This window comes from Oncorhynchus keta, chromosome 33 (assembly GCF_023373465.1).
Source record: "Oncorhynchus keta strain PuntledgeMale-10-30-2019 chromosome 33, Oket_V2, whole genome shotgun sequence".
Lineage (NCBI taxonomy): Eukaryota > Metazoa > Chordata > Actinopteri > Salmoniformes > Salmonidae > Oncorhynchus > Oncorhynchus keta.
The window spans coordinates 15,894,758-15,903,994 of NC_068453.1; positions in this window are offsets into that span (position 1 = coordinate 15,894,758).

Below are 9,237 nucleotides of genomic sequence, written 5' to 3' on the forward strand. Positions count from 1 at the left end.
GTATCCAGGGGCTCTCCTCTAGTAACCAGGGACTCTCCTCTAGTATCCAGGGGCTCTCCTCTAGTAACCAGGGGCTCTCCTCTAGAATCCAGGGACTCTCCTCTAGAATCCAGGGACTCTCCTCTAGTATCCAGGGACTCTCCTCTAGTATCCAGGGACTCTCCTCTAGTATCCAGGGGCTCTCCTCTAGTATCCAGGGACTCTCCTCTAGAATCCAGGGACTCTCCTCTAGTATCCAGGGGCTCTCCTCTAGTATCCAGGGACTCTCCTCTAGTAACCAGGGGCTCTCCTCTAGAATCCAGGGACTCTCCTCTAGTATCCAGGGACTCTCCTCTAGTATCCAGGGACTCTCCTCTAGTAACCAGGGACACTCCTCTAATACAATTTTAAAACACTAAAGTGCTATTTGGAGAAGAACAAAAACAAGCATAAATTACCCCAGCCATTATGACCTTGGCTGCTGTAGCTTCATTTACCTCAGTCCATTTACAGACACACAGCCTATTAGCTAGACAATTAGCCGCTACACATTTAATCAACACCTGGATTAAAATCTATAAATCAATACGTACAGCGGAATCTGTTAGCAGAAATTAGCCGTTATAAAAGCTACTTCCCTGTAATTCTACACATTTTGTCATGATTTACACCATGTTAGTATGATATCTGAGTGAGAGTGACTAACAAAATCAATGGGGGACCCCTGGAGGTCAAGGCCCCTTGGCACATGAGCTGCGTGCCCGGTCAGTAATTTGGTCAGGATTCCTACGTTTAGTTAGCTGGCTAGACTAACTACACCAACAGTTTTGAAGAGTTTTAACTGACATGGGGCTAATTGAGTTACTGTCAGTGAAGGGCATATAAAAATAGGAAAACTGCTGATGCACAACCAAATGTTGAAATTGCACCGTGTGTATTCTACTATTCTAACTCTGCACAGTAAGATGAGACCTCGACTGAATTCCCCTAAAAATTTAACTGAAAGCTGTGACCCACAGACCTACAAAGAGATGCACAGCGAGAACAGAGAGAGATGGACAAGCAAGGAAATGATTCAGCTACTACAGAGAAAACAAACCGCGACCTTCGATTTCAGGGAAACATCTACCATCTAACCATGTTGCCTATGAGCAAAGACATACCAGTGAAGTACTTTCATTACTATCATTTTCCACATGGAATGAAAAGTTACACACTTACTTTCAGTAAAAGTCAAAAGTTTTGACACACCTACTCATTAAAGGGGTTTTCTTTATTTGTACTATTTTCTACATTGTAGAATAATAGTGAAGACATCAAAACTATGAAATCACAAAGTAACCAAGGAAGTGTAGTCAATATATATTTTGCCACCCTTTGCCTTGATGACAGCTTTGCACACTTGACATTCTCTCAACCAACTTCATGAGGAATGCTTTATCCAACAGTCTTAAAGGAGTTCTCACATATGCTGAGCACTTGTTGGCTGCTTTTCCTTCACTCTGCGGTCCAACTCTTCCCAAACCATCTCAATTGGGTTGAGGTTGGGTGTTTGTGGAGGCCAGGTCATCTGAGGCAGCACTGCATCAGTCTCCTTGGTAAAATAGTCCTTACACAGCCTGGAGGTGTGTTTTGGGTCATTGTACTGTTAAAAAACAAATGATAGTCCCACTAAGCACAAACCAGAAGGGATGGCAAATCGCTACAGAATGCTGTGGTAGCCATGCTGGTTAAGTGTGCCACCATCACACCTCCTCCTCCGTCCTTCACGGTGGGAACCACACATGCAGAGATTGTTCGTTCACCTACTCTGCGTCTCACACAGACACGGCCATCAGACCAAAGTCATCAGACCAAAGGACAGATTTCCACCGTCTATTCTGGTTAGTGTTGATTGGCTTATTTCACTGTAGAGCCTCTAGACCTGCTCATTATACCTTATCCAAACTTTCAGTTCCACCACCCACACATGCGATGACATCACCTGGTTTCAATGATGTTTCTAGAGACAATATCTCTCTCATCATCACTCAATGACTAAGTTTACCTCTACTGTATTCACATCCTACCATACCTTTGTCTGTACATTATACCGTGAAGCTATTTTATCGCCCCCAGAAACCTCATTTACTCTCTGTTCCAGACGTCCTAGATGACCAATTCTCATAGCTTTTAGCCGTACCCTTATCCTACTCCTCCTCTGTTCCTCTGGTGATGTAGATGTGAATCCAGGCCCTGCAGTGCCTAGCTCCACTCCAATTCCCCAGGCGCTCTCTTTTGATGACTTCTGTAACCCGTAATAGCCTTGGTTTCATGCATGTTAACATTAGAAGCCTCCTCCCTAAGTTTGTTTTATTCACTGCTTTAGCACACTCTGCCAACCCGGATGTCCTAGCCGTGTCTGAATCCTGGCTTAGGAAGACCACCAAAAACTCTTAAATCTCCATCCCTAACTACAACATTTTAAGACAAGATAGAACGGCCAAAGGGGGCGGTGTTGCAATCTACTGCAGAGATAGCCTGCAGAGTTTTGTCCTACTTTCCAGGTCTGTACCCAAACAATTTGAACTTCTACTTTTAAAAATCCACCTCTCTAAAAACAAGTCTCTCACCATTGCTATAGACCACCCTCTGCCCCCAGCTGCGCTCTGGACACCATATGTAAACTGATTGCACCCCATCTATCTTCAGAGCTCGTGCTGCTAGGTGACCTAAACTGGAACATGCTTAACACCCCAGCTATCCTCCAATCTAAGCCTGATGCCCTCAATCTCACACAAACTATCAATGAACCTACCAGGTGCCACAACAAAGCCGTAAACACGGGCAACCTCATAGATATCATCCTAACCAACTTGCCCTCTAAATACACCTCTGCTGTTTTCAACCAAGATCTCAGCGATCACTGCCTCATTGCCTGCATCTGTAATGGGTCAGCAGTCAAGCGACCTCCACTCATCACTGTCAAACACTCCCTGAAACACTTCAGCGAGCAGGCCTTTCTAATCGACCTGGCCCAGGCATCCTGGAAGGATATTGACCTCATCCCGTCAGTAGAGGATGCCTGTGTATTTTTTTTTAAATGCCTTCCTCACCATCTTAAATAAGCATGCCCCATTCAAGAAATTTAGAACCAGGAACAGATATAGCCCTTGTTTCTCTCCAGACCTGACTGCCCTTAACCAACACAAAAACATCCTATGGCGTTCTGCATTAGCATCGAACAGCCCCTGTGATATGCAACTTTATAGGGAAGTTAGAAATCAATATACACAGGCAGTTAGAAAAGCCAAGGCTAGTTTTTCAAGCAGAAATTTGCTTCCTGCAACACAAACTGAAAAAAGTTCTGGGACACCGTAATGTCCATGGAGAATAAGAACACCTCCTTCCAGCTGCACACTGCACTGAGGATAGGAAACTCGGTCACCACCGATAAATCCACTATAATTGAGAAATTCAATAAGCATTTTTCTATGGCTTGCCATGCTTTCCACCTGGCTACCCCTACCCCGGTCAACAGCACTATACCCACCACAGCAACTCGCCCAAGCCTTCCACATTTCTCCGTCTCCCATCCAGTCAGCTGATGTTCTGAAAGAGCTGCAAAATCTGGACCCCTACAAATCAGTTGGGCTAGACAATCTGGACCCTTTCTTTCTAAAATGTTCTGCCGAAATTGTTGCAACCCCGATTACTAGCCTGTTCAAACTCTCTTTCGTGTCGTCTGAGATTCCCAAAGATTGTAAAGCAGCTGCGGTCAACCCCTCTTCAAAGGGGGACACTCTTGACCCAAACTGCTACAGACCTATATCTACCATACCCTGTCTTTCTAAGGTCTTCGAAAGCCAAGTCAACAAACAGATTACCGACCATTTCGAATCCCACTGCACCTTCTCCGCTATGCAATCTGGTTTCAGAGCTGGTTATGGGTGCACCTCAGCCACGCTCAAGGTCCTAAACGATATCTTAACCACCATTGATAAGAAACAATACTGTGCTGCCGTATTCATTGACCTGGCCAAGGCTTTCGACTCTGTCAATCATCACATCCTCATCGGTAGACTCGATAGCCTTGATTTCTCAAATGATTGCCTCGCCTGGTTCACCAACTACTTCTCTGATAGAGTTCAATGTGTCAAATCAGAGGGCCTGTTGTCCGGGCCTCTGGCAGTCTCTATGGGGGTGCCACAGGGTTCAATTCTTGGGGCTACCCTCTTCTCTGTATACATCAATGATGTCGCTCTTGCTGCTGGTGAGTCTCTGATCCACCTCTACGCAGACGACAACATCCTGTATACTTCTGGCCTTTATTTGGACACTGTGTTAACAATCCTCCAGACGAGCTTCAATGCCATTACAACTCTCCTTCCGTGGCCTCTAACTGCTCTTACATACAAGTAAAACCAAATGCATACTCTTCAACCGATCGCTGCCTGCACCTGCCCGCCCGTCCATCATCACTACTCTGGACGGTTCGGACTTAGAATATGTGGCCAACTACAAATACCTAGGTGTTTGGTTAGACTGTAAACTCTCCTTCCAGACTCACATCAAACATCTCCAATCCAAAGTTAAATCTTGAATTGGCTTCCTATTTCGCAACAAAGCATCCTTCACTCATGCTGCCAAACATACCCTCGTAAAACTGACAATCCTACCGTAGTTTAGTTGTGTTCGTTACTTGTAGCTTTAGCTAGCTGTCCTATATGTCGTGCAGATATAAGATCTGCTTACTCTTCCTGGTTCTGCCTGTATGAAGAGTTTGCCCTCCACTGTCCTTCTCCACTGGGTTCCATTGTACTGAGTTTGAAGCCTCCTTGACCTCTCTCTTTGTATGATTTGGTTCGAACTCACCTTCAGTCTTATTGTTAGAGCTGAGGAAAGATGTGTTTGATATTTCTCATAATGGAGTGATGTATTTTTTGCCTCAAGAGGCTCACGACTCATCTCTTTTTTTCTCTGCTTGCTTTGCTTGGCTGGTTGGCAGTCAGTGGCGTGTTAATACATGATAAAGGAAATCAAAGGCTTACCGACAGCCTGATTGGATACAACATCTTGAAGAAACAGTACACGTAGACAGTGCATATCATTTGAGAATATTATTCTTTTAAAAATAATTTTCTACCATCTTAATGCATTTAATGCATTCTATTTGGTATGAAAGCCTAAAGACAAGCAGTGAAATTCAAATCTAACTGATGGCTTTTTGCTATTTGCCCCCCCACCCCCCCACCCCCCCACCTACACACACACACACACACACACACACCTCCCTCCCCTTCTAACACACTCCTATTGTGTTTCACTGCTAATTATTTTTCAAAGGAGCAATTTATTTCCATTTTTATAATTTTATCCATTCCCCCAAAGATAACATCAGTGAATTCATTATCTTTGAGAGAGAGATGAGGGGGTAAAGAAAAAGATTCATATTGTATCTCTCCATCTCTCTCTTTTCTCTGTCTGTTTTTCCCATTTCAGATGCATCCTTTGTAAAGGCATATGGAAATGGGAGAGGAGCAGATGGTGATATGGTCCCACGGGCAGTACAGATGACTTATGAATAATGAAGAATAGAGAGGAAATTGTTTGGCTGGTTACACAGAGGTGTGATGCTATAGATACACAGTCGTTCCACACAGATAAACCTTAATCAATAGTGAATCATTTCTGAATGATGATGCACCCACAGCGCCACTTCATATCTGTCTGCTTGAACTACTTGTTTATCAAATGGCTTCGTGGCAGACAATTAACGGAAGACAAGGTTAATTTGAATTACGCTGTTTTTGATCAACTATCGTAATGTACAACATCTATTCCCTTTGGAAAAGTCCTTTACTTCAGCTCCTTTATTGAGAGTGTGTATCTTTACTAAATAATATGTTTTTCAATAAAACAAATTAAATTGTATTTTTTTATTATCATGCGCCGAATACAACCGGTGTAGACTTTACTGTGAAATGCTTACTTACAAGCCCTTCCCAACGATGCAGAGTTTAGATGTTGGTACATTGCTTTGAGCACTTGCTTCTATTCAGCCACAAGAGCATTAGAGAGGTCGGGCACTGATGTTGGGCGATTACGCCTGGCTCGCAGTCAGCATTCCAATTCATTCCAAAGGCGTTAGATGGAGCTGAGGTCAGGGCACTATGCAGGCCAGTCAAGTTCTTCCACACCAATCTCGACAAACCATTTCTGCATGGACCTCGCTTTGTGCATGGGGGCATTGTCATGCTAAAACAGGAAAGGGTCTTCCCCAAACTGTTGCCACAAAGTTGGAAGCACAGGATCATCTAGAATGTTATTGTATGATGTAGCGTTAAGATTTCCCTTCACTGGAACTAAGGGCCCTAGCCGAACCATGAAAACAGCCCAGATCGTTATTCCTCCTCCACCAAACTTTACAGCTGGAACTATACATTGGGGCAGGTAGTGTTCTCTTGGCATCCGCCAAACCCAGATTCGTCCGTCGGATTGCCAAACGGTAAAGCGTGATTCATCCCTCCAGAGAACGCGTTTCCACTACTCCAGAGTTCAATGGTGGCGAGTTTTACACCATTCCAGCTGAAGCTAGGCATTGCGCATGGTGATCTTAAGCTTGTGTGAGGCTGCTTGGCCATGGAAACCCATTTCATGAAGCTCTCGACTAACATTGCTTGTGCTGACGTTGCTTCCAGAGGCAGATTGGAACTCGGTGATGAGTGTTGCAACCAAGGACAGACGATTAGTAAGCGCCAGGCGCTTCAGCACTCGGTGGTCCAGTTCTGTGTGCTTGTCTGGCCTACCACTTCGTGGCTTGTTGGAAAGATGGCATCTATGACAGTGCGACGTTGAAAGTCACTGAGCTCTTCAGTAACTTCAAATGTTTGTCTATGGAGATTGCATAATTGTTCTTGATCTTATACACCTGTCAACAACTGGTGTGACTGAAATATCTGAATCCACTAATTTAAAGGGGTATCCTGATACTTTGGTTTATATAGTGCATATACATAAAGGCAGGGTAAAGTGACTAGGCATCAGGATAGATGACAAGAGTAAAATAGAGAACAGAGTAGCAGCAGCAAATGATGTGTAAAACTGTGTGTGTGCGCGAGAGTAATGTGTATGTATGTACAGTTGAAGTCGGAAGTTTACATACACCTTAGCCAAATAAATGTAAACTTAGTTTATCACAATTCCTGACATTTAATCCTAGTAAAAATTCCCAGTCTTAGGTCAGTTAGGATCAACAATTTATTTTAAGGATGTGAAATGTCAGAATAATACTAGAGAGAATGATTTATTTCAGCGTTTATTTCTATCATCACATTCCCAGTGGGTCAGAAGTTTACATACAATTGTTTAACTTGGGTCAAACGTTTTGCGTAGCCTTCCACAAGCTTCCCACAATAAGTTGGGTGAATTTTGGCAGAGCTGGTGTAACTGAGTCAGGTTTGTAGGCCTCTTTGCTCACACACACTTTTTCAGTTCTGCCCACAGATTTTCTATAGGATTGAGGTCAGGGCTTTGTGATGGCCACTCTAAAACCTTGACTTTGTTGTCCTTAAGCCATTTTGCCACAACTTTGGAAGTATGCTTGGGGTTATTGTCCGTTTGGAAGACCCATGTGTGACCAAGCTTTAACTTCCTGACTGATGTCTTGAGATGTTGCTTCAATATATCCACATAATTCTCTTTCCTCATGATGCCATCTATTTTGTGAAGTGCACCAGTCCCTCTTGCAGCAAAGCACCCCCACAACATGATGCTTCCACCCCCGTGCTTCACGGTTGGGATCGTGTTCTTCGACTTGCAAGCCTCCCACTTTTCCTCCAAACATAACGATTATGGCCAAACAGTTCTATGTATGTTTCATTTGACCAGAGGACATTTCTCCAAAAAGTACAATATTTGTCCCTATGTTTAGTTTTAAATCATAGTCTGGCTTTTTTATGGCGGTTTTGGAGCAGTGGCTTCTTCCTTGCTGAGTGGCCTTTCAGGTGATGTCGATATAGGACTCATTTTACTGTGGATATAGATACCTTTGTACCCGTTTCCTCCAGCATCTTCACAAGGTCCTTTGCTGTTGTTCTGGGATTGATTTGCACTTTTCGCACCAAAGTAAAGTTCATCTCTTGGAGACAGAATGTGTCTCCTTCCTGAGCGGTATGACGGCTGCGTGGTCCCTTGGTGTTTATACTTGCGTACTATTGTTTGTACAGATGAATGTGGTACCTTCAGGCGTTTGGAAATTGCTCCCAAGGATGAACCAGACTTGTGGAGGCCTACAATTTTTTTCTGAGGTCTTGGCTGATTTCTTTTGATTTTCCCATGAAGTCAAGCAAAGAGGCACTGAGTTTGAAGGTAGGTCTTGAAATACATCAACAGGTGCACCTGCAATTGACTTAAATTATGTCAATTAGCCTATCAGAAGCATCTAAAGCAATGACATAACTTTCTGGAATGTTCCAAGCTGTTTAAAGGCACAGTCAACTTGTGTAAACTTCTGACCCACTGGAATTGTGATACTGTGAATTATAAGTGAAATAATCTGTCTGTAAACAATTGTTGGAATAATTCATTGCGTCATGCACAAAGTAGATGTCCTAACTGACTTGCCAAAACTATAGTTTGTTAACAAGACATTTGTGGAGTGGTTGAAAAACAAATTTGAATGACTCCAACCAAATTGTATGTAAACTTCCGACTTCAACTGTATGTATGTGTATTTGTATTGTGTCGGTCTGCACACGCGCGTGTGGTCGTTTATGTGAATGTGTTTGGGTTTTGTGTGCGAGTGTCAATGTGGTGTGTGTGAATATTAACCAAGACAATTACTGAAAACGGTAATCATTTTCTAACTTGATTGTTGTCTCTCTGTCCTTATCTTTCTCTCTGAACGACCAGACCAGTGCTGTCGTGACCCAGATATAGGCCTGCTGCAATGGGAGTGCTGTAGAGCGAGAGCACAGAGAGCTGGTTAACCACAAACACACATGGTTAACTCTTCTTCCTCTACGTGCTCTGTTTCCCAGGCCTGTACAGTCTATCATAGCGGAGTCCTGACACACAGTACTACTGCTCTATATGAATGGATTTATGTAGGTCTTACCAGGATCCACTAACCTGGGATCATATCCAATCACAACCCTCCATCTTAAGTGACAGGCCTCTCAACACTCCCCAAAAATGAAGGAAATACAAGACACGGTAAGGATTGAAGCCTTATAGACGATATGACAAAATATTGTAGTCGTCTGCGGTTGCAGAAGA